This window comes from Pan paniscus, chromosome 8 (genome assembly GCF_029289425.2).
Source record: "Pan paniscus chromosome 8, NHGRI_mPanPan1-v2.0_pri, whole genome shotgun sequence".
NCBI lineage: Eukaryota > Metazoa > Chordata > Mammalia > Primates > Hominidae > Pan > Pan paniscus.
Window position 1 is genome coordinate 123,870,157 of NC_073257.2, and position 27,181 is coordinate 123,897,337.

The window sequence follows — 27,181 nt, forward strand, 5'->3', positions numbered from 1 at the left end:
ACAGCAACAATGGAGTTTAAGGATTCGGTGTCTGTTGATAGGCACATAGCCCACATCTTACATAACCAGCAGGGATTATGCTCTAAGGAACGATTGCTATGGAAAATGTGTCTTAGGAATATATGTACTTGCATAAGGTTTTTAAGAAGGTACTACTGATTTCCAAGTAAAAACAAAGTTCACTCATTTAACTGCAGGTGGAATAGACTTAAGGTTAGGGCAGATGTATATTTAACTATTGGGAAGCCTGATCAAACATTGAGGAATCCCATGTACAAAGTTTTGTACAAGTCCCTTGCATTTGAACAGTTTGTCCAAACTAGATTTCCAAGTCTGAATTCCACTCAGGAATATAAATACGTGTTAATTTTTTTGCAGCAAAGTTTGTAAATAGTTTGAGTACCAGACTCTAAGCTCCTTGAAGACTGAACTTGTTTCAGATATATATGTCAATCCTCTTGAAATAGGTATCTACTATTTTTGGCCTGTCCAGCATCTATTCTACCTTCCATTAGCAGCATCTTAATTGTCCCTTGTAAATTACCTTTCTCAACTTTCAGCCTGAGTGGCTCTGGTGAAGTTAGCATCATTCCCCAGATCCAGGAATAACTCAGGGCTAGGAAAAGTGACTTTCATATTCCTTGGTAACAATGGTTGGTTCAGGGATGGGCCCATGAGCCAAGCTTGGACAATCAGAGCCTATAAAAGTCAGTTTGAGTTTGATGCTGGAATAATTGAAAAGAATTTTGTTTCTTCTATATTATTGAAGCTTATAGAATGTAGGCCTGCAGATGCCGCTGCCATATTTGCATAACAATGAGACACCCTACAGGAGAATAAAGTCAATACAGAAGCAAGCAGACCTGAAAGATTTAAAAAAAAAAAAACAATTTTTTTCTGAACATAGTTCTGGTATTCCCATGACAAACAGCAATAAATTTTTTAAAGTCTAGGTCATTTTGAGTTGGATTGCTGTCAGTTCCAATCAGATAGCACAACTAAGGTCTAAATCCGTGATAGTCATTTCATACATGTCTTAGGTAAGTTTACGTTAATCAGAATGTTTCAGTAACTTATTAACAAGTAGACAAATACTGTTAACCTACAGCGATTGCATCTAATGTAACAAATATCTATTGATTGCTTACTCTGGGCCAGATATAGGACTGGGATCTTTGAAGGATTCCAGGAAGATTAAGACATGATTCCCTTCCCTTAAAACATTTATAATACTTGTAGCTTCCAAGAGAAACCCATTAGATTTTAATGGTAGTCTGTTGTACTAATCTCCATTGGAAATAGCACATGGACATCAATTTGCAAGTTTATGTTGAGAAATGTTTTATTAAAAACCCAGTGGAGAAATAGGTGATTCAAGTTGTTTCCTGGATCTAAATCATAAATTGTTGTACCAAGCCATAGATGATGACTCCATTGGGACACAGACATGTATTTTTAAACTTTTGAGATTGGAGAGTAGCTTGAATAGAACAACCAAAAAGAACAGCCTGTCCTGTTGAATGACTCACTTGAGAAACTTTCATTTTTGTGGCATTTCAAAGCAGAATTTTCAGACTTAAAATTTGGATTGCTTTAAAAGTAGATGTGATATTTGGGTAACTTCATTTTGATGACAAACCAGGTCACCACATCATAGATATGATGCCCTCTGTTTTCATCAACCTTTTTGATAGTCATTAAATCTATTTTTCTAAGATTTGGATAAACTCATGAGCAACAGAGACATGAGTTACTAATGGCAATATCCTACTTTTACATAGCACTTTCCTGCTTATGAAAGCATTTTAACATGTCTCATCTCCTCAGAAGTTTGGTGTCAATTCCTAAATATATCTAAATGGTTACTTATCTTTGGATGGGATGTTTTTTTATTTTGCTCACTTTTATTGCCTTTTCTAAATTTCTGCTCCCCTAAGAGAGGCTCACACAATTTACCACTCACTTGAATTTTGTAATAGCCTCATAACTTATTCCCATTTCTTGGTTTTTATTCTCAATATTCCTCATGCATAGTTCTGATCATGTTTTTTCCCCAGCTCTGGTGTTCCAAGCTTAACAGGCTAAATCCAGACATCTTAGCTAGTCATTTAATGGTCCGTTTTTGTTTTTTGTGTTTTGTTTTGTCTTGTTTTTGGTGAGGGGAGATGGAGTCTCATTCTGTCGCCAAGGCTGGCATGCAATGGTGCGACCTCAGCTCACTGCAACCCCCGCCTCCCGGGTTCAAGCGATTCTCCTGGCTCAGCTTCCTGAGTAGCTGAGATTACAGGCGCCCACCAGCATGCCCAGCTAATTTTTGGTAGAGACAGGGTTTCACCATGTTGTCCAGGCTAGTCTCGAACTCCTGACTTCAGGTGATCCACCCACCTCGGCCTCCCAAAGTGTTGGGATCACAGGCATGAGCCATGACACGCAGCCCCATTTTACATTTTCAGTACCAACTCCTACCACCCTTCACTCTGACCAGTTTCACAGAAGAAGAGAAAGTTGGTATTACTGAAAGAAGGATGTATCTTAACGGGAAGATAGAAGTAGAAGCATATTCCTGAAGGAAGGACATGGGCAGAAATCATATGAGTAAAAAGACTCAACGTGCACCCAAGAAGGTTAAGGAGGTCAATTTGCCCAGAACCAAGCTCTGGAAAGATGGTGATACCCACAGAGACGTGTCAGCTCTAATATTCCTCAGTTCTACTCAATAACTCAATACTCAATAGCTCAATCTAAACACTTGAATGCCTCTGAAGGAACAAAAAAAAAAAAAAGAGGAACAGAAAGGAGATACAAATCTCTAACTACAGAATGGCTAGGGCTTTAGCCCACAAAGCTAGAAAAGGTAACTCAGAGGGAGAACCTCTCCAGGGCTCGCAAGTTCATGAGGGCTGAGCCTTACGGTAGAGGCCAGAGCCCAGCTCCAAGCACAGTTTTGTCTCCCAAGACTGTAGTCATCTCTTTGGTAAAGCCCAGAGGGCAGGCCAAGATGGCACTAACGTCCCACTAGCAAAGGCTGGGTTGGTCCCCAGGTTCTGAAATCATTTCAGTCGTACACACTATGGCCAGCCACTAGCTGCTGTAGTAGGAGAGAAACTGCAGCATATGAGATTTTTTTTAACATCTAGTAACAGAGCAAACTATATTTCCAAGAATGCATATCTAATATCGTTCAACAGCAGGTGGCTTGGAGGAACTAATAAGTGACTCCAGTGAAAAGCCTGTGAGAGATGTGACTGTTCAACTCAGGCAAGTCCACACCTGTGCTGGGCTGGTTATGCCCAAGTTCCTGGGAAGCTTGTTAAAAATACACATTTCCAGGACCCCACCTCAGAAACTCAAATTCAGTAAACCTGGGGTGATGCCCCAAATTGCAAACTGTTAACACGGTTTCAGTTGATTTAGATACCCAGCCATCTTTGCAAGACAGAACAAACCTCCTTTACAAGTTGCCCTAGCAGAAGACGCTGCTCTCCCTCACCCCGGCTCCCTTGCTAATTGGGCTGCTGATGAGTCTACTAGGCACCAGCTGTTTATCAGTTCCTCTAGAGCAGTGGGTCCCAAGCTGTATGCACTTAAGAATCACTTAGGAGTCAAAGTTTCAAAGTCCAGGCCTTTCCCCACCCCAATTAAATCACAGTTGTGGGGAAAAGTGTTGTATTAGTTTATTCTCACATGACTATAAACGACTACGTGAAATTGGGTAATTTATAAAGAAAAGAAGTTTAAGCGGCTTACAGTTCTGCAGGCCGTACAGGCTTCTGCTTCTAGGGAGGCTTGGGGAAACTTGAAATCATGACTGAAGGCAAAGGTGAAACTAGGACATCCCACGCGGCCAGAGCAGGAGGAAATGAGCAAAGCGGAAGGTGCTACATGCTTTTAAACAACCAGATCTCGTGAGATCTCACTCACTATCACGAGACCAGCAAGGGGGAAATCCGCCCCTTCGATCTAATCGCTTCCCACCAGACCCCTCCTTCAACATTGGGGATTACAATTTGACATGAGATTTGGGCGGGAACACAAATCCAAACTATATCGGGGGTTCACACGTGTCAAGAGTTGTTTCAGCTCCTCAGATGGTTCCAACTTACAGATAGGTCTGGGAGCTGCTGCTCTATAGTGTTGCTGCTCAGATAGGGGTCTACAGACCAGCAGCAGCAGCGGCGTCACCTCAGCGTCACTTAGCACCTTGCAAGAAATGCAGAATCTTGGGCCACACCACAGCAGTAATGAATTAAAATCTACATCTTAACAAATCTCCATGTAATGTGTGCACACATTCCAGTTTTAAAAGCCCAGTTCTATCGATTTTAATCCATTTGTTTGTGAATGTCAAGGTCAGTTCTTAAGTAGACAGGGAAAAGAAAGACAGCACTCCCCAGCAGACAATCAAGTTCACAGAAGCCATCCCTAAAGAAATCATGTTTAAATGCCTAATGACTACAGGAAGATCCAGCCTGTCCCCCCAGTTATTCAGCACTTACAGACACCACATGCTCGTTCTGACATTTCTATTTGGTAACTGTCAAAGCTAAAAGAGCCTTGCACATGTTGATTCGTTGGTGGGGCTCATCCTCAGCCAGCCTAGCCTGCTTAGCTATGGGAGCCTGCACAGAGAACCCCCATAGTCTCAGTGGAGCCGCGACCACCCCAGATTCTGCTTCCGTGAGTTTTGTGCTAGAGACACCTGCGTGACAGTGGCTCTGACTGCTGTGTGGCTGAGTACGCCAGAGACCCAGCTGGCAAATTGCCTGCGCGGCTCTTTCCTCCCCGGGAGAGAGGGGAGGAAAGGTTCGCAGAGATGCTGCAGGCAACACCTGACTCAGGAGGAGGCAACCTGCTGTTGAAATCTCTGGCAAGCACGAGCTCAGGAACAGAAGTCCAGAGCAGCATTATTTCCGCTGTAATTGCCAATTTGTCCATGTCAGCACGGCAGCCACATCTAATTTACCGTGCATAAGCAGCCGTGCTCGTGGTGGGAGTCAAAAACATGGCAGAGCAGCAGCTTGTTACCTATCAATGAGCAGGACTCTCCCATGCCTACGAGGATGGATTGATCCTCCAGCAGAAGCTCTCTCTCCCTAGTCAGGGTAGCAGGAAGAGTAAATGAGATTGTCTTTCAATGCATTTTAGCTGTGGCAATTTTGTTATGTGTTGATTAGGCTACTTTTAGGGTGACAAGGAATAATCCCTATTTTTTTCTTGCATCCTCTCCTCCTTGCATATCAAAGAGGAAATAAGTTCATTAAAGATGTTTTTCCTGTCTCTCCTCTCTTCTCCCCCTTTTTAAACCCACCCTACCACCCTTTGTAGAGATATTCTGTGGATCAGTAGTAGCTAGGAACCTCTGAAGACTGCTCAAAGCAATCAAGAAAAAGAACCATGCCTCGTGAATTGTGTGCTAGTTATAAGTTGATAGGGAGAGGGAAACCCAGACTGGGCAGATAGGAAGAATTAGCCCAAGGCATTCATCTGTAGCTGCTCTTACCAAGCTTTCAGTGGCTCCACTAAGAGTTACACTAGTGGTTCTCAGACTTGAGCATGCAACAGAATCCCCTGGGGTGAGAGCTAAAATCCCAAATTGCTGCACCCCACCCTCACAGTTTCTGAATTAGTAGGTCTGCACTGGAGCACAGGAATGTACCCTTCTGTTAAGTTTCCAGCTGAAGCTGATGCTGCTGGCTGAGGAACCACACTCTGAGAACCAGTGAGCTAGGGTGACCCCAAGAGCAGCTGTGGACTTCAGGATGTGAAGAAGCAGTATCACTATGGAACTCACCCCATCCTCATTTAGCGAGGTTGCTCCACACCCTCACCAGCACTTGTAACTATCAGCCCTATTGACATTAATCCTTCTGGGGGCGATATACAGGTATTTCATTGTGCTTCATTGCTCTTTCTAGGTAATTCATTGCTCTTTCTGGAAATTAACATTCTAGGAAAGAGAATAGCAGAATATTACTTATTGGGGGAAAACAATCTCCAAGTTGTGGTAGAAATGAAATTCCCAGGCTTAAAAAGCACGAGAGGGGGTCACTAGGTCCCATCTACTTAATACTCGGATAAGAGGATGCTGCTCAGGAAAGATGGGTTGGGGTGGCCACTAGAGGAATCAGGGGCATATTGCACTAAAAATTGACTATGATCTCCAGTAGGAATGTGATGAAAGGAGGAAGAAGCTGGAAAGGAAAGAGAAGAGAAACCAGGGGATAAATAAGAGGAAGAAATGGGTCGGAAGAAGCCTCCATTGATCTAGGCTGTTAGACTCTAGGGGCTAAGTAACCAGGGCTCAGCACTCAAACTTCTCTTAATAGAAACAAATTCTGTTTGCTTTTTGCTTTGCTTCTTAAGGCAAAATAGAGGTCAGAAACTGTACCTTCCCAGATGTAACATGAAAAGCTTTTTAGGTGTTAACAATCTGGGTTTTCATTTCATTGGTGATGAAGTGCACCCCAACTGAGTAACAGAGAAGGAGGAAGCTTCCCAAATGGCAGAAACCCAATCTGTGAGTGGACTTCAAGACAAGGGCTGCTGCTGCAGAGGTCCCAGTGGAGTGGGCAGAGAGAAGGGCCTCTGCCAGGGAACTGTTTGAGTGCATGGGGGTTTTGTCAGAGCCGAGCTTCTTGGATGACTACATAGTCCTCCAGTGCATGGGGCATCCCACCCAGAGCCAGTAGGTCCAGGAGTGGTGTGATACCTAACCCATGCCATAAATTACCACACTACATCATTTGGCTGTCCTCCAAAGATATGTCTCCATGGAACTCCCCACAACTGTGAGATCAAAGAGAGGCAAAGGGCAAGTCTCTGTATGTGAACTTGGGGCTGAACAAAATACACTGCAGTAACCTCAAGCTAGATCACTGTGGAGTGGGCACCTTTATTTTATATATGTGTTATTTCATTGAATTATCCAGACCACTCTGTGTGGTAGATATTATCTGTACATCATTTTACAGATAAGAAAACTGAGACCAAGGGCATTTTGCCACATGACCAAAGTAACAATGCTAGTAAATGAAGATTTCAAGAGCAAATCAGGATTCAAGCCCAAGCACACTCAGCTCCAAAATGTATGTTGCCTGAGACCAAAGAGGTGAGAGCAAAAGGAACAGAGTCCTATTCTTGCCTTAGCTAAACATTTTGTCCCCTTGCTTTTATGCCTTGATATCTGACTGTAAAATGAATGACCAAATGAATTCATGAAAAGCAGGGTTGAGATGAGAATGCAGAGAAAAGAAAAATAACATGTTCTTCTGTTTGTCCTGTATAGGCCAGCTTCATTGTTTTGTTTGTCTTATTTTTTATTTTAGTTTCATGAAACTATTAAGACATATTCCAGGCATTTGAACATGTAGTTGTTCCTCTGCTGACAGTTCTTCTTTCCTATTTGCTCCCTGATTAGCCCATTTGTTGGACTAACTTGAACTCCTACAAAAGTCTCAGCTTATATATCACCTCTTCCAGGAAGTGCCCCTGAAGCCTCCTGCCTCCACCTACTCTTCCACCCACCCATCTGAGCTTCCTGCTTAGTTCCTCCATAGTACCGTTCCGCACATAGACCAAAGCTCCATGATACAGGGCCCTGTCTTGTTCCCCATGGCATTCTTTGCCCAGAGCCCGGTGTGTAGCAGCTTCTCAAAAAATACTTGTTAAATGAATAAATAACTTCCCTTGCATTTTGAGAAAATGTATATAGTTGCTGCTTAAAAATAACATATTTCTCATTCATTCCCCATTACTTTTGTGCTGTTTGTTCAAAGGAAGAAAAGTTGGATAGTATCTTTGAATTGCCAATGCTGAGCATTCGCTGATGCCCCATGCCTTTCCCTGAGCATCCATATGAAGCAGGGAGGCAGGAGACAGACAAGCAGGATGTCGCCTAAGCCCACATGGGCTGTCTCCCTTTCCCAACCTGATTCTCTCTAATGTTTGTTCCCGACCCTTTTCTACTAGATAAAAGAGGATAAGGGGCTCCTCTATGCACATCCCTTGCTGATGTGCAGCCAGGCAGTGGTGAGGAATTGAAAGCAGACTTTTTCACCTTCCTTTGTGGGTTATAAGCAGAATACCTGCTGGAACACTGGCCCCTGGAACACAGCAATTCCCCAAGCATCCAGGCTGATTGCTAAAGCCTCAGTTACTCTGACTCAGACTCAGAAGCAGCCTCATTCTCTTTTCTACTTGTACTGGAGATTGATAACTTTAATTTGATCTGAGTAATTCATGTGGTGGCCCAAGTGTCCTTATCAGAGCTGTCACTAGGTAGGAAGTTATAAAATCAAAGGCAGGCCTCAGAGAAAGGCTGGGATTGCTGGAATGGGGTTGTTTTCAACTCTGGCTGCTGCTAGTCCCAGAGCTCTGAACTTTCTTCTTGGCTTCACTCAAAAACAAAGACATGCAGTGATTCCCTCTGCCTCCAGCTAAACAGCCAGCAGCCTCACATTCGAGGCCCTCTGTGAGATGACCTGACCAGTTTTTTCAAGTTCAGTTGTCATTACTCCCTGGGCTGCGGAAGCCCACACATAGCATCCCTGCTCCCACACCTTTGTACACCCCTATTTTCTTTCCCTGCTCCCTCAGCCTGAGCCTGGAATGCCTCAGTCTCTCACCTTTTGAATCCTAGCCACCCACCAAGTTCAGTTTGGGATTTATCTCTTCTGAGAATACTTGCCAGACAGCCTCAGCCTCAGGGAGTACACAATCTTCCCAACAAAAGCAGTGTCTGCAACACTCAGTTTGTCTCTTAAACCCATATCCAATTAGCAACACAACACTCTACATTTTACATCTGGTTTCCCCAACTAGAATGCAACATTCCAGGGTCAAACATCTTTATGTGTCTTCTGGAACTTTGAACACAGTAGGTGTTCAATAACTGCTGATAAAGATTTTTCAATTAGGAGTTTTGCAAGTATCCTATTATAATCTAACCTTTATGTTTCTAGCAACTCTACAAACTAAAACCATAATCAGGTACAAACCTAATCTGACCATAATGTTTCTAGCAACTCCACAAACTAAAACCATAATTAGGTATAAACCTAATCTGAGCATGATGTGTGCTTGTGTGTGTGTGTGTGTGCACATCTATGCGCACTTATCGGACATCAGTGGTGTCCTTGAAATCTAAACACAAATGTTATGGCCAGTCTAGCAAAGGCATGTTAACACTCTTTTTCATACAAACCATCCTGGACTTTGGAAAGCCACCTCGTGTTGCTTTGATTTTTCCTATATAAAACCCCTTTCCAAAGATTTCTCAGGAAATTGGTTTCTTGTCTGGTTCCCAGGAACACATACTTGTCAGGAAAGCTTTGATGTGATCCAATGGAAGCTTTTATCTGCGACACTACACACTACTTGCTCCCATCTTCCTACTCAGAAATACCCATTGCTTGTCAAATCTCTCCCCTTGCAATATCTTATGCTGCTACTATGGTTATAGTTGTCAATCACCCTGTTTCACATGTAGTTGGCTTTTATTAACTCAGGGAGAGAGGATGGTAGGCGTCCATTTAACATGTATAAAGCTGAATGTGTGTCTACATCACAGCTGCAGTCTAGAAGCTGTTTAAGGCTATCAGTAATTGCTTTGTAATAAATGCTATTAGTGTTAGGTGGAACGGCTTACATTTTTATCCAGTGGCTAATTTTCTCTCCATAGATTCTCAGGAAAAGCTATCTTTATGGAGCCAGATGGAAAATGTAAATTATGCTTCTGTTTTCTCTCTTGCTCCCAAAGCTATGATTTATGTTTGTTCATTGTTTGTGTTAATATTTGCACATCTTTTCAAATAAACTTTGAAACATTTTACATAGGCACATATGAGTCTATAATTTAAAAAAAAAGTGAAATTAGGAAAAAGAGCAAAAAAGATGAAACCAGATAGCAAATTGTATTTTGGACAGATAGATGCAGCAGTATCTCCCATATTCTAGAAGCTCTTCGACAACATGACCTCGCATATACTCCTCCCATGAAGAAGTGAGGTCTTTGTCCCTGTTTCCTAGTTGAGTAAGCTTGTGGCAACCAAGAGACTGTGGCAGATGTTAAAAGACAATTCAGCTTGTGACTTGTCTAGTGAAATACCTGCACTTGGAGCCCTGAGTTGCTATGTAAGAAAACTATCCTGAGGCAGCCATACTGTAAGGAAGCCCAAGACACAGGGAGAAACCACATGTAAGTATTTCAGTCAGCAGTCCTGGTCTTATTCCCTGTCTAAGTACTGGTTATGCAAATGAAAGAATCTTCAGGTTATTTCAGCCGCCAGCAATAGAGTCACCTCTAGCCTTCCAGTATTCCCAGTTGAGGGCCCCAGATATCATGAAGCAGATTCAAATCACTCCCACTGTGTGCTTTTTTTGGAATTCCAGACCCACAGAGTCTGGAAGCTTAATAAAATGGATGTTGTTTTGCTCAACTAAATTTACAGTAATTTGTTCTGCAGCAGTAATAACTGGAACATGTAGTAATGGTAATTCACAGACTTGCTTAACATCAAGATGTTCAGTGTTCACCTGTGAAGGAATTGGATTCCTTTGATGTTCTAAAAGGCTTCAGTGAAAACAACTATCCTGTAGCAGCAGAATCACAGAATCACTGTGATCACTGTGCTGTTTTAGAAGTGAAAAAGCAAGCTGTCTGACTCCAGATGTGTCACTAAAAAGACACTTGACTTGGAAAACAATAACACCTGCGTAATGCTCTACTTTCCATTTCCCAAACTTCCTTCTCCATTTATAATTTCATTTATTCTTCCCAAGAACCCTGGGAAGTAGAGCAAGTGTTCATCTCTCTGGACCTCAGCTTCCACACTGTAAAACTTTTATAAGACTCAAATGAGACGGAGTAAGTCAACACACATTTGGACACCAAAAAGTAAGGTTTTGCCAGCTAAAAAGACAAGAATGTCAAAACAGGTATAATATATTGATCTTTGCTAAATATGCATCATCAGTAGCTACATAAATGCACACATTCTAACGTAAACCTCATGTGCTTGTCACCTCTGAATAAATGAACTTGATGGAAAGCACCACAAATCAGGGAAACAGAAGCTTCCTTTTCCTGCCAAGTAATTCAAGGAGACTGCTAGATTCAGTCCATCCCTCCCCACTTGCCATAAGATCCCTTCAAGCAGATCACAGATGGAGCTCCAGGTCTCTTATCAGAAGTCCCTTAGGCATCTTCGCCATGTTCACCTCGGCCATGTCACAGAACAAAAGTGCAGAGACCACGGTGCATGGCAGAGCTGGCTTGTGCAAGGAGTATTGTGAGGTGGGAGAGCGAACATAAATGAGTAGTAGAAAACACTGTCCAGTGACAAACTTCACACTCACTTTCTATTCATCTCCCAGGTAGCCTCTTTTTGGAACAAAACTAAAGAACTGAGATGTTTCATGTCAACAAAGGGACTGATATCTAAGAATGAGAAGGTAGTCTTAAAAGAAGAATGCACACAACCTGAGAGTGCATGCACCTGGGTTTGTAGCTCAGCTTGTGGGCAGGAAAGAAGACTGTGACAGGGTTATCACCCCAGCTTCACCACTGACTCATTCTTGGATAAGTCTCTACTGAACCATGACCTGCTTGGGAGCAGATTTGTGTGTGGCCCCACTATATCCCTGCATTAGCACAGTGTCTGGCATATAGAAGATGCCCAAGAAACGTTGTTTAATTAATGAATGAGTTTCTTTTTTCTTCTTCTTCTTTTTTTTTTTTTTTTTGAGACAGTCTCACACTGTCGCCCAGGCTGGAGTGCAGTGACGCGATCTCCACTCACTGCTAGCTCCGCCTCTTGGATTCAAGTTATTCTCCTGCCTCAGCCTCCCGAGTAGCTGGGACTATAGGCACCCGCCACCACACCCGGCTAATTTTTTGTATTTTTAGTAGAGATGGGGTTTCACTGTGTTAGCCAGGATGGTCTCGATCTCCTGACCTCGTGATTCGCCCGCCTCGGCCTCCCAAAGTGCTAGGATTACAGGCATGAGCCACTGCACCAGGCCCATGAATGAGTCTCTTTAATGAGGCAGCCAAGATTGTGGGTTCTGCAACCAAAAATAAACTAAATTTAAATTTAAATTCCATCATTTTCTATTCGTTACTCAACATCTATGTGTTTCAGTTTCCTTATCCATAAAATGAGGACAATACTGCCTCCCTGTAACAGGTGTTGTTAATGTTAACTCATTTCCACCCCCCTTCCCATAGGCACAGCTGAGTTTCCAGCTGAAGCTGACAGCTTCCCACCTCAAGTACATCTTCCTGTCTCTTGCATCTCTTCTGGAGGACGTTCTCCAGCATCATAAGAGCCTGCTCAGCCAGAGGCAGAGGCAATCTCCAAGTGCCAGAGGGTTGTCCAATGTAGAAGCCCCAACCTCCCCAGGCTCTGGTCGAGCAATTCTTTTTTTTTAAGATGAAGTCTCACTGTGTTGCCCAGGCTGGTCTCAAACTCTTGGGCTCAAGTGAAAGCCTCTCAGGTAGCTGTGATTACAGGCACTGCGCCACAATGCCCAGCTGGTTGGGCGATTTCAATGTCTGTTGTCAGCAGGATTGAGGTTTATTAAGACACCCTTTATTGGCTTTTCTACATGTCTCACTTTCACTTACATAAACTCAACTGTGCTTCCCAAATGGACTGTCTGCACACAAGTTCTTGTCTGGGAGTCTTTTTTGGGAGTGTTATGGGCTGGACTGTGTCCTCCCAAAATTCATATATTGAAGTCCTAACTCCCAACAGCTCTAAATGTGACTCTATTTGGAGATAGGACTTTTAAAGTGATTAAGTGAAAATGACATCCTTAGGGGTCCCTAATCCAATATGACTGATATCCTCCTAAGAGGAAATATGGACACACAGAGAGACGCCAGGGGTGTGCACATACATAGGAATGGCCAAGTGAGGTCACAGCAGATGGTGGCTACCAGCAAGCCAAGAGAAAGGATTCAGGAAAATCCAAACCTGTCAACACTTTCGTCTTGGACTTGTAGCCTTCAGAACTTAAGAAAACGCACTGCTATTGTTTAACCCACCCAGTCTGTGCACTTTGTTGTGACAGCCCTGGCAAACTAATGAAGAGGAAAGGTAAAATAAGTCACCACCTCCTGAAGTTATTATGAGGAATAAATAAGACATTGTGTCTAAAGTACCTGGCAGGTGCCTGGAGAAACTCAATACCTGTCCTTTAGGGCTATTGTTACTGTTAGTACTAATAGTAGCAACAATAATAGCAGTGGTATCACCATTATTTGTACAATAATAATTGCTCTGCTACAATTCTTCAAATGGTAGTTGTGAAGAACAAAGAAGAAATTAGATGTGAAAAGATGTTAAATGTTTAACATCCACTCACTCATTCAACTAACTTATTAGCACCAACCATGTCCCAGGCAAGAACTACACAGCGTTGCATTTTTCAATACAATAGACACTAGTCACATGTGGCTCTTGAGATTTAAATTTAAAGTATTAAAAATACAATAATATATAAAATCTAGTTCCTCAGTCATATTGACCACCTTTAATGTAGTTCTTTAATGTTCAAGAGCTCCAATGTGCATGGTGGCTACTAGGCTGAGGCAGGGGAATCGCTTGAACCCGGGAGACAGAGGTTGCAGTGAGCCGAGATCGTTCCACTGCACTCAGCCTGGTGACAGAGTAAGACTTCATCTCAAAAAAAAAAAAAAGAAAAAAGAAAAAAAAAAGAAAAAGAAAGTTCTATTGAACAACTGTTGTAAGGAAGAAAAAAATAAATTTCTCCTCTCAATGACTCTTAACCAATTACAAATGCAATCTGATGATGATAATATTTCTGGAAAATGTACTCAAAAGTCCATGGCCTGGGAGATCAGTCTTTGTTTCTGAAGGACAGGGATAGTATAGTGATTTCAGACATCCAAGCTCTGAGAATAGGCAGTTGCTATTCAAATCACTGCCAATAACAGCAAGGATATTCTTTCATTCATATAACATGATCGAATGCCTACTCTGTGAAAGTCATAAAACTGGGTGCAGTGGGGCACACAAGAATGGAAAAGCAGCAGGTCCCATCCTTAAGAAGCTTCCCGTTTAGCTGGAGAGATAATCGACATACACAGGTAACAACAGATATAGAGGACTGAAAGTAGCATTACATGAGAAGCAATCATCCTAACAGCAGCTAGCACGGATTAAGCACTTAGCACGTGCTGGTGTGATGTTAAGAGCTTCACAGACATGCTCTTGTTGAAGCTTAATAATCAACCTAGTAGGTTATCAGCTGTAATCATTTTCATTTTACAGAGGAAAATACAACAAAATGCTGAAAATGATCATGCTATTTTGTATTCTTTCATGAGATGGTCAGTCAGCGGCAGCCACAAGGAAAGAGGCTCAAGAAAACAAAGTATATTATACCCACGGGTCCTACAGACAGAAGGCCTCTGGCACACCATGCAGGGCCACATGGGAAAGCACCTGCATGGTCAGGAGGCAGAAGAAGGGAGCCAGGGGAAGGTGGAGGCCAGAGCCTTCAGTGGGGTTTCCCCAGGAAAGAAAACGAAAGGCAGGCGAAATAGTTTGGGATTGGCTACTTTGAATAATTTGGGACACTCTACAGAGTTGATTCCTAGCTGCCTGGGCCCTGGCCCTGGGATGTCTGAGGCAGATGAATGTTGCCTCCTAGGGTGCATGGGTCAGACAGGGGAGGCCTGGCTCTGGATTAATTAGTTTGTATATCAAAGGCATGCTTCTGGCTGAGCCCTTTGTTGCCTCTAAGAGTTGACTAGTCCTAGGAGGGGCAGTCTCTTCTCAGCCAGAAATGTTTGTTTATAAGAAGTCAAAATATCACAAAATGCCCAAATAAATATATACCTACATATACACTTACAGTATATACATGCATGTGCACGCATACACACACACACACACACAAGCACTGCACATGCTCAGGGTCACATTGTTTAAAAGAAGTAAACCCAGACAGCCACATCCAGGACATGTGCTCTCATAGTTGGGTGGTATGGCTCAGTGTCGAACGTGAATGAGGCTGAAATAATAGAAAGACCCACTTGGAAAGATAAAAGTGAACGTGCCCCTCCTACACACTTGTTTTAGTTTGGGTTCCCTCCCAAGCAGAGCAAAAGCCACCAAGAAAGGTAGAGTGTTCTATGTAGCAGATAATCTCAGGAAGCAGGAATGAGGGAGGAGGGAGAATGAAACAGGGAAGGAGGAAAAGCAAACATCAGGGTGTGTTACCGGGGTTGCTGCTGTGAGCAACAGGAAATCACTTCTACACATACAGGATGCCTGCCACAGTTGTCCACCTAAAAGACAAGAGACTTTATCCACCAGTGTATATTCACCAGCTGCCAGCCTCACTGGCTGAGGGTTGCCCAGCGTGTTAATGTCACCCCATCTCTAGTCTGCAATGCACAGCTGAGCAAATTCCTGTGACCTCCAAGAGGACCCTGGGGCAGAGGGCTGGGAGACTCACCTTGCAGCCTTGCATACCTGAGGTGGGTAGCTAGCAACACGAGGTGAGTCCATGGAAGCTGCAGCTGATTCAGAGGTAAATGAAGGGATGTGGCACGTGCAGGCATCAGAGGCATCTGCTATGTCACTCAGATTTCTCCCCTGTGGACTCTTTCCATTGAATTTTACCAAGGACAGATTTGTGACCTAGGCACTAGGGATGCCCTGTCCAAAACAAGACACCAGCTGTGTCCTCATGGAGCTTACAGTCCAGTGGAAATTCATTTGGGACCAGTTTTCAAATAGGAATCTTCCCAGCATCCACCAAAGGGGCTGACCTCTATCCTGGAGAACCACCCACTGTTGCACAAGCCACTGAGCTCCTTTTCTGGTCACACTACTTACTGCTTTCCTAGGAACTGGCTGTTTCCCAACAGTTACTAAGCATTTTCCTCCTAAACTTTAGTTGGCAGAATTTTATTACTTTAAATAACCTCATTCCAGCAACCAGAAAACCTCATGTGCTTCTCTGTCAGGCCCAGAGCATTACTCAGGAAGAAATGAACATGAGGGAGAGAAGGGAAAACCCACAGAAGCAATATCGTTAGGATTTGTCTGTTCCAGAGCCAGGCTGCCCACATTGCCATTTCATCTTCATGCATATTTACTCAAGGCCCTTCAGTTCTACTTTGAGTCCCAAAGTTTGACATTTTCTTAAGGAAAGAAAGATGAGAAAATCCACTTTATTAAAATCTAAGATTTTCACTTAAAGTTTGGTAACTTCTTTATATCACTGAACTCCAGGGGTAGATTTCTCATGTAAAATAATAAAAGTTTTTTAAATGCCTCCACACAAAGCATAGCAATATTAAAGCCCTAAATTAGAGTCCAACTTTTTCTGAGACTGAGCAACTTTAAAAATCTATTTGCAAAGGGGGCCGTGATTTGAAGCACTTTGCAGAAGGCAATTAGTGATCACCGAAATACAAGGAGGCATGATGTGGAGTGTCCTTCAATGATCTTATTATGAAAAAAGACATGTCCACACTGGGGAATTTCTGATCTTCATTATATTGATTTCCACCATTCCCACATCATTAGCCTGGTTAAATAAATAATTCAGAGATTTGTGCTATAGAGTCAAAAGTGTGGAGTAGCTCTATATCCAATCAGCTTGTCTGAGTCCATTGTTGAGACTCAACCTGAGATATTACCTTGCAGCATAGGCTATGAACATTCATCAAAACGGGAGGTGATGGAGAGAGTGAATGGATCCATGGAGCCAGTCTGAAATATTGCAAACACTTAGGATATCAGGTTGGGAGCATAGCAGCTTGTCACCTTCACAGGTGTGAAGATAGAGTTGAGTTAGATCTATCTGGGTGTGATCCTTTGACAACTTGTCATTAAGTCTGAAAATCTCCAACCACAAGTCTAAGACAATCCTGTGCCACAAGACAAAGCTGTTAGAAAACCTAGATATGGCCAGGTGTGGTGGCTCATGCCTGTAATCCCAGCACTTTGGGAGGCCAAGGTTGGTGGATCACGAGGTCAGGAGTTTGAGACCAGCCTGGATAACATGGTGAAACCCCATGTTTACTAAAAACACAAAAATTAGTGTGCTGTGTTGGCGGGTTCCTGTAATCCCAGCTAATCAGGAGGCTGAGGCAGGAGAATCACTTGAAACCGGAAGGTGGAGGTTGCAGTGAGCCAAGATGGCGCCACTGCATTCCAGCCTGGGCAACAAGAGTGAAACTCCGTCTCAAAAAAAAAAAAAAAAAAAAAGAAAGAGAAAAGAAAAAAAAGAAAGAACACCCGTATTCACATCTACAAGAGCTGCCTAATTCCTTTGTTAGTGGATATTGTCGACATCACCTTTTGATAGCTTTTGAAAGAACATTCCAATCTTCTTTTCCATTATTGAAACTGTCTTGCAAAAGTTATAGTAGTAAGAGAAATCTGACATAACTGACTCCATCTCGCTTCTACTGGGCTAAATTGCTTTTGCTTATTCTTGTGCAAAGCCATAATAGTCCTTTCCTTGAATTAATTCCCTCCTTGTTCAAAAATTGAAATTGTATTTGTAAAGACTAACAAAAGATCACAAGGCTGGAATTACGGTAGGGGCATGAACTTTGCTAAAGAATAAGCATAGTTAAACAATAACCTACCATGCTTAGCTTGCTTCTCTATAAGTGGTTGACTGCCCCAGAGTCACATAACCAGAGGTCGCAGGATTTACAACTTCCCCAACTACTGGGCTTTGAGATATTTTTCAGATGTAACATTTTGGCAGATCAAGACATGCCACCCGGTCCTGCGACCCCCTCCTGGAAACTGACTAAGCCTGTGATTTCATCTACAGCCAATCAATTATCTGTCTAAGCCTGTGATTTCATCTGCAGCCAATCAATTCTTTCAGTTCCCCCGTCCCCCCTTGCCACCCCAAGTATTTTTAAAAACCCTAGCCTCTGAATTCTTGGGGAGGCAAATTTGAGAAATGTCTTCAATCCTCCTTCTTGGCTGGCCCTTCAATAATTAAATTCTTTCTTTGCTGCACTGCCTGCTATTCTCAGTGCATTAATTTTTTTCAGGGCAATGGGCAAGAACCTTTATGTCTCCCTTGAAATCCGCCCTCATGCGATTTTTTTCTAATCATCAAACCATTTCCTATGGCAGAAAAACTACTCCTGAGAAATACCATAAAATATCAGTAAATCTGTATGCTCCTGACTATTCCTGTGAGATATTTCTCCCCTAAGGCTAAGGGTGTGAAGATTTGGACAAACTTTGAGTAAATAGTATTGCAAATGCAACAAGATAAGAAAAAGAAGTGCAATATGAGAATTAGAAAGGAAGATAAAAATTATCATTTTTTGCAGATAATACAATTTAACTGAAAGATCTAAAAGGATTTTAGGATTCATAAGCAGTTTCAGCAAAGTGATCCAAAGTGAGATCAGCACTCAAAAATCAATAAAGGCCAGGTGCAGTGGCTCACACCTGTAACACCAGCACTTTGGGAGGCCAAGGCGGGAAGAACGCTTGAGGCCAGGAGTTTGAGACCAGCCTGGGCAACATAAAAAGACCCCATCTCTACAACAAATAAAATAATTTTATTTAAAAAATATACAAATAAAGTAAAAAAAAAAATAGCTTTTCCTATACACCAAAGACAATGCATTATAAAATATAACAGAATAACAGATTCTTGTTCATAATAGAAATTATGAAACTAGCTAAGAATACAGCTCACAAAAATTTCTAAGACTTTAATGAAGAAAATAATATTTAATAAAAGAAAACTTACTAAAACGACCAGCAATACCAGTGAAAAGGCATTTGTCTTGGAGAAAAACAAGTACCTACGTATAACAATTCACGTTTTATAATGCTCACTATATAAAGAAAAATAAAAACAACCTAAGTCTCCATTAGTAAAAGATTAATTAAATAAAATGTAGCATAATGATACTACAAACTTCTATCATGTAGCAGGTAAAAAGATTGAGTGCCAACATGGTAAGGTATATAACTAAGGAGAAAAAAAAAGCTACAAACAATAAATGCAGAATAATATTATTTATTAGATAAAATATGTATAAAACACAAAGGCACATTTTTCTTTCTATGTGTGTATGTGTATGTATACATTTAAATAAATAAAAGCATCTGGATAAATGCTAATGTGATAACAGCAATGACCTTCAGAGAGAGAAGTCATACTTTTTTCTGTTTGCTTGAATACTTTTATACATATATGAGGTTGGTGCAAAAGTAATTGCTCTTTTTGCCATTGAAAGTAATGGCAAAAATCACAATTACTTTTGCACCGATGCAATATATGAGGACTGTATGCATTCATTACTTACTTAATGCAGTACATTATTACTTACAAATAATGTGTTAACTAAAGGAAAAAGCAGAAGACGAAAGACAAAGTGCAGCTTTGGACCTCTCGAGTGTCCTCTCAGTCTTCCCCTTCCTTCCTTCTCCTTGTCAGTGCTCCACCTGGGCGCTAACAGGGAATGGATGGAATGCAGCACCAGGCAGCATGCTGGTTCTGGTTCCTGAATGGCTGCTGGAGTCAAGTGGACAAAAGCTAAAGGTGTGAAGAGGTGGCTGCTGGTAACTGAACTTTGACCAAAGGAAAATGGGAGCCAGAGAGGACTGGGAGAAAATTTCCCTGCGAGGCCAGAATCACTCATGTAAATTCCCACCTCCAGATAGGTGTTCAGTAGCATTTTCCCTTTTTGGAGTGGCCCCTTCCCCATGCAGGTATCAACACACAGACACTTCCTGAGCACTTATTATGTGCAAAACATCCTGTGAGGGGCCCTGGGGGATCCAAAGAAGATCTGAGCCACAGGCCTTGTCCTCATGGCATCTGCCGCTATCTTTGTCATCCCGTTGGAGACAGCAGAGAGCGGAAAGTCCAGCAAAGCAAGAGTTAACCCAGGCATAGGATCAGGAAACAGGAGAAGCAATGAAGCAAAGGAACACCAAGTGCTTATCCACCTTCTCAGGGCTAGATCACAGGGCCTGAACTCCTCCTGCCTGTTATAAGATCCCCGTAATCCATATTTCCTTTTTCAATAATAAGAAGCAACATTTTCTAACGCCAGGCACAGTGCTCTGCAGTTTGTTTGCATTATCTCGCTTAGTCTTCACAACAGACCTATCACGTGGGTGCAATTAGATTCCCATGTCATAAATAAGGCAACTGAGGCAAGCACAGCTACATTACCTACCCGAGGTCACAAAGCCTCATAAGCTTCGTAAGTATGAGTCCACTGTTCACTTATAAAATGAGGGTAAAGAGAAACTATCAGAGTCTCAGAGAAACCAAGAGGGGAGCAGTCCAAGAGAGACTTACAATGGCAAAGAAAAAAAGTCCCTGGGAAATTACTGCTGGTCCTGGAAAGAAAAAAAAAAGACCCTATGAGCCAAAGACTTGTGATTTGCAGTTATTAAAACTGTCCAGCTGCCATAGCAACAAGTGCAGCAAGCACACAGGCTCTCTCCTAAGACAGAATATTTTATGATTGTATTACGGATACATACTCAGTGCATTATGTCAATAATGACAGGTGTTTTGCTGTCTTCCTGAGAAAGAATGTCTCCTTTTCCCCATGTTCTTTAAGTGCGCAATTCCCATTTGTTCCTCCCTGGTGGGGGATGCCAGGAGGAGAAAGGACAGGGAGGAGAATGGGGTACAAGTTGGTAAGATTCTGGGGAACTTTTTGGTCTAGAGTTTGAAGTTTCTACATCAACAAAGCTCAGAATTAAAGAATATTTTCTCTCCATGGTCTTCTCTCCCTTCCTGTTTGCCTTTCCTCTGTGACACTCCTCTGCAACCACCATCAGAAGCACCTTTCTTTGCCAAGTGACCACTGCAGGGTGGGCTGTGATAGTGTAATTTACTGAGCCCTGGGAGAGTGCATGATATTGGAAGGGGGAAGTGAGGAGAAAGGGGAGCTGCCTAGAGCTAGAGTCTCTAAAATTCCATCTTGCAGCACCAACAGAAAAGTAGCATCCTCAAAGGCAATTAGCTCAAAAATTTGGCTTTATTACGGATCACTGGGATTCTGGATCTGAGCACCTAAATGAGAAATAGCCCATGGAATGGAAAACAGTTAAAAGTTGTTATCTGGTCTAAAATTGGGGATGGAGAGAAAGAACTGGAATTGGGTATCAAACGATGGGAGAAGAACAACGCACACTGGCCTGGAAGGGGCAAGGCTTGGTGGCAGCCAATGGGGAGCCAAAGGTCAACTCAGATTGAAGCTTGTGGATCAGGCCAAGCCATCAGCATGGGGAGCATGTTTTCCAGGGAACTTTGCACTGGGGGTCATGAACAAATCCACATAAGGTGAGGAGGCTGAGCCTCAGCAACCAGGGCCACCTTGGCCAATCAGGGTTCACTTCAGTCTTGCCAGGAGAAGACCTAGGAGAAGTATCAGTGTGTCTTCAAGCCTGGTTAGAATAAGCACAAGTCAAGAGAAATGCATTTGCCCCATGGTGGTCTCCTGCTATTTTTTCCAGCCCAGGATCCTCTCTCTCTTTAACTGGTAACACACCATGATGTATTTTCAGGACAACCAGCAATTTCCCAGGGATTTTTTTCTTTGCCATTGTAAGTGTCTCTTGGGCTGCTTCCCTCTTGGTTTCCCTGAAACTCTGATAGTCTCTCCTTATCCTCATTTGTGTAAGTAAGCAGTGGACTCATACTTACTAAGCTTGTGAGACTTTGTGACCTTGGGTAGGTGACCTAACCATGCTTGTTTCAGTTGCCTTATTGATGACCTGGGAAACATAACTGCACTCACATGACAGGTCTGTTATGAAGGTCTGCTGTGATATGCACATGCACACATGTGCACACACACGCAGCTCATTTAGTTGAGATAAGCCTGGCCTCATTGTCAGCTCCATCCCTGGTTAACCAATCACACACTAATTTCCCTCAGCCGCAGGAACTGCAGTGTTCAGAAATGTGCATGGGATGGATATCTCCCATCTGATCCACTCTCTCACTCTGCACTATGCACAAAAAGTTGACCAGTGCAGGCTTCATCAGTGAGCTCCCTTACCTTCTGGCTTCCAGTTAAGAGTCTGCCGTTGGCAAACACTAGCAAAACAGCAGAGGGAGGAAGGAGGTCGAGTAAGCTATGTATTCACCATGGGTAAATGCAGCCCTCAAAGGAAGGTTGCAGTCCATCAGACAGTCCTGGCCACACAGCTGTTTCTGTTTCCGTGCCTAGGAATAATAATAGAATCCCAGTGTTACAGCCTCAGGGTGCCTCCGTTCTCTGTGGTTTCCCTGCACACTGCCTACGTATTTGAGAACAGTCCCTAATTAAAGTCTCCTCAAAGCATCCAATTTCAGTGAACTATTTCCTGTTAGGGTCCTGACTGATATAGAGTATGTGACACAAGCTGAGATAATTAAAGCCAACCCAAGATTTCGGGAAAGAGAAGCTCTCTTTCTGCAGAAGTTATAATGCAAACTGAAGCCGGCATGGAGAATGCTGCCTGAGAATGAAGCCAAATTGAGGAGAGCCAAGCGGTGGGGAGAAGAGGAAAGAGACCCGTTCCTCACACCGTTCTTTGAGCACATGGATCAAGTCATACATGAAGACTCTCCACTCCCTGGACTTGTAGTTATACAAGCCAATAAATCCCCATTATTGCTTAAGCCACTTTAAGTGCCTTCCTTCACTGGCAAATAAGTAGTCATGACATCCCTTGTTCTCATGTCCATGGTGCAGGCTGATCTGAACAGAGGGGCACACTTATGCTCAACACATGATAAGTGTCTGGACTCGTATTTAGACATCCTTAGAGAGGCATAAATGGGAAAGGAGGGCAGAGAGGTGAAAGCTATAAGCACCCTGCGATTCCTGGAAACAAGAGTCCAAATGTCAGTGCCTTGTAGGATTCAATCACTTTATATTACAGAAGAGGTAACTGAGGTCTAGAGGAATGAAATGACAGAGCTAGGACTAGAAGTGGGGCTTACGCCACCCAGAGCCACGTAGAATGGAAACTGTTTTCCTCTGACCCCAACTGCAAAACGTGAAAAACTCACATAAGAAAGTTATTTGTGCTTGGGAGCCACCAAGAGAGTTCAGCCTTTTGCCGTGAGATTTCTTATAAAAGCCTGATTTTTCAGAGACAAGCTGGCCCCAATGTCCTGAGTTGGAAGCACCAGGGGAAGAGCTGTGCAACGTATCAAACCTATGGCTTGCAGTCTGCAGGGGGCTTTCAAGAAGCTGGGAGTGTGTCAGGAGATAAAAACAAGCTCAGTCTTATTTCATCTTTTTTTTTTTTTTTTTTTTTTTTTGGAGACGCAGTCTCGCTCTGTCGCCCAGGCTGGAGTGCAGTGACGCGATCTCCGCTCACTACAAGCTCCGTCTCCCAGGTTCACGCCATTCTCCTGCCTCAGCCTCCCGAGTAGCTGGGACTACAGGCATGCGCCACCATGCCTGGCTAATTTTTTGTATTTTTAGTAGAGATGGGGTTTCGTCGTGCTAGCCAGGATGGTCTCGATCTCCTGACCTCATGATCCTCCCGCCTCAGCCTCCCAAAGTGCTGGGATTACAGGCGTGAGCCACCGCGCCCGGCAGCCTTATTTCATCTTGATGGCTATAACATTGTCCCTTCCTACAAACAGCTCAAAGAAGGAGGGGAAAAGGTTTAGTTGTTTGCTTTCGTTTTTACCAACTGGACATAGCAAAATAAATAAGACCTACTTGTTAAGGTAAAATATTTAAGATTATACAAAGATGAAGATGAAATTTCTCAAAGTCTTTAGTCCTTTCTTCCATACATATATACATATATACATGTATAAATATGTATAAATACATGGGAACAAATCAAAGGAAGCATTCACAAATTCAATCTTATCTTTAGGAAAGAATCCCAGCAAACTTGGAATCGAATCAGTCTTCTTAGATCTGATAATGCTAATTTCCCAAAATCCTGTATCAACTATCATTACTTAATAGTGATATTTTAAAAGCATTTGCATTAAAGTTAGGAAACAGGAAAGGATGTCCATTCTTATAGCTTCTATTTCACATTGTTTTGCAGAACCTAACTAAAATAATAAAACAAAAAATGGAAAGGGAAGTGCAAGGATTGTAAAGAAATATCATAATCTAAAGTCAACATGATCATCCCAAAAGGAAACCCAAGAGAAAAATGACAAAGTTATTAGAATAATGATAGAGTAGTCTCTTATGCCAGCAATAATCAAATTAAAATAGAAAAGAAGATAACTATACAAGTGTGAATATTACCCAATGCTCCCTTTTACTTGATCTCAGGACCTAGATATAATATTTAATTTTTCTGATCCCCAGTTCCCTCATCTTTAAAAAAGTTTTTAAAATATTGAGCTCACGTATTTATGAGTTAATTTACTTATATCCATATAGCCCCTAGCATGAAATCTGGAATTTAGTAAGTACTCAACAAAGATTCCTTCTTGAGGGATTATTGGCTATATGGCTGTTTATTATATGTAATAAGAGCTAAGTGTAGGGATTTAACCATTGAAGAAAACATTTTGTTCAATCATCAAAAAAGCTAGTCACCTTATCCCTGTTTGCAACCACAAACCCAGTTGCTACCAAGAAAGGAGAAAGAGTTGTAAATCTTTTGGAACTTAGTCCTTTGGCTAAAGGAAGTAAAGAGTGAAGGCCTCCAAATTCTCTACTGTCAGTTACTCTGAGGGTAACAAAACTTCTCTTGTAATGGTCTTGCCTATTAACCAAGAAAGGTACATGTTTTTGCTCTCTATATGTGGCCCACAGTGTTTGAAGTCCTGCACAGGCCCTAACAACTAGAGATTTTTGAGTCTGAAATGTTTGAGGTCTGGAAAAAAATTAGCTTTAATATATACAAGAAAACTGTGAAATTGAATTTAATAAATATGTAAATAAATGTCTACAAAATCTAACATTATGCAAACTTTTTAAATAAGCATATTTAATTTTATTTAAAAATTGACACTTAATTTTAGAAACAACTTATTGGTTAGATTTTTCTCATTGTATGAGTATGAACACATACTCAGGAATTCTTGCAATGATTGTTGCTAAATTGTAAACAGTAGTAAGTTACATTATAGGAAGCCAAATTATTTAAAAGCAAAAATAATAGAAGTTCTTTCAAACAATTATTAACAGAATGTGATATTTAATGTAAGACATGATGCTTTTTAATTCGTCTCATAATATATAAGGATAACTGTAAAATGGAGAGTTGCCTAGGTTTATGAGTGTTCAAACAGCAGCACACATTTCTTAAACTGAAAGATGTGTTGAAAAGATTTGAAATCATGCCGGGCACGGTGGCTCACGCCTGTAATCCCAGCACTTTGGGAGGCTGAGGCGGGCAGATCACCTAGGTCAGGAGTTCGAGACCTGCCTGACCAATATGCTGAAACCTCATCTCTGCTAAAAATACAAAAATTAGCCAGTCATGGTGGTGCGTACCTGTAATCCCAGCTCGGGAGGCTGAGGTAGGAGAATCACTTGAACCCGGGAGGCAGAGATTGCAGTGAGCCGACATCATGCCACTGCACTCCAGCCTGGGCAACAAAGTGAGACTCTGTCTCAAAAAACAAAACAAAACAAAACAAAAAAACAAAAAAAGATAGAAATCAAAGAGTATTTTAGAAAATCATGGGCAGAAGGCCCAATATATATATGAAGCAGGAAAATTATAGCCATAGACCTAAGCCTCTATACCTTTACTCAGGAAAGACTTATATTGTCAACTACATCAGTTCCTGTGGCTTGAACTACTTCATAAGCAAATATAAAATATTTTTATATTATATATATAAAATGATAAAATATTTTTATATTGTATATATAAAATGTCCATCCTGTCAAGTAAGACAATAAAACTCTCAAAGTCACGATTCATAATCACTGTCTCTTTTTTCATCTCAAAATATGCAGCAATCACTCAGTATCTACATTTAAAACTGAAGATTAAAAGAAGCAAGCACCTTCAGAAACATTTTTTAAAAAAAAGATTCTTCCAAGTTTGTTACTAACAACAAATGAAAAGAAGCTGAAACTTTGAATTGTAAAATGCTGCTGGGAAATTACATTTTCACGAACATCTATTGTTCCTTTGTTCCTTGCCTGAAAATATGTTTCTCACTGGGATATTAGCATATAACAAATAAACCCGAAAGTACCTTATTTTCCTGCCCATATGCAGTACTTAACTCTGGTTGATTTCTTAGCTAAAATTACTTACAGGAAGAAAAATTGCCTAAGTGTCTTTGATTACTATGGAATATTTGAGTCCTCATCAAGCCATACCAAACATTTTACACACACACATACACACAAAAAACACCTTGAACGGCATTGTATTTAAATATGATGATGTTTTTGATAGGGAAAACAAGAATTATTATTACCTATGTGAATTCCCACCTAAGGATTAACCTTGCTCTATGGATTTCATAACTATGGCATTATAGCTGTGCTTTTCATAACGAAGGGAAAAATTCAGCATCAAATAAGCAATTTGCCATGGTTCACGTACTCCCCCACATCTGTGAGAGAAGGATATTCAACTATTCCAGCTACAAATTTCTAAGCATTTTGTTTCCTAAAGGGGAATTTACCTGAGCTCCTGTAGGGAAGAGATTCATGCTCACAAACTTAAGTCATAATGCCCCGAACCACAGTCACAATTTTAACAGCATTTATTGTATTTATTTATTTTTGCTAATTCTTCTTCATGAAAAGAAGTTGAGAATAGTCTCAGACTTCTGCTAGAGAACAGGAAAGAACCAACTGTACCAGATGTAGCTCCATTCACCCTCCCCTGACACTGACCCCCTCCCACCCTCCACCAAATAACAGTCTCCCAGTCAGAATGGGAATTGTCACAAAAGATGGATAACTGGAGTACAATTAACTGCGAGATTTGAGTCTTTTAAAGAACCTGGACCAAAGAGAGAGAAATTTGTTCTCTTAGCTAAATTATTCCTTCTGAACTCATTCTTCCCAATACCTTTTGCTCATTAGCTTAAATGAACTCAGTGATCTCCCAGCCCAACCAGACTGCTGGGAGTCTGTGATTCAAAGCCCTCACCTGAGCTCAGAGGTCTCCAATCTATTCATCACCACGGAGATTTCCCATTCTCCTCTAACTTGCCCACTCACCAAGTTTTC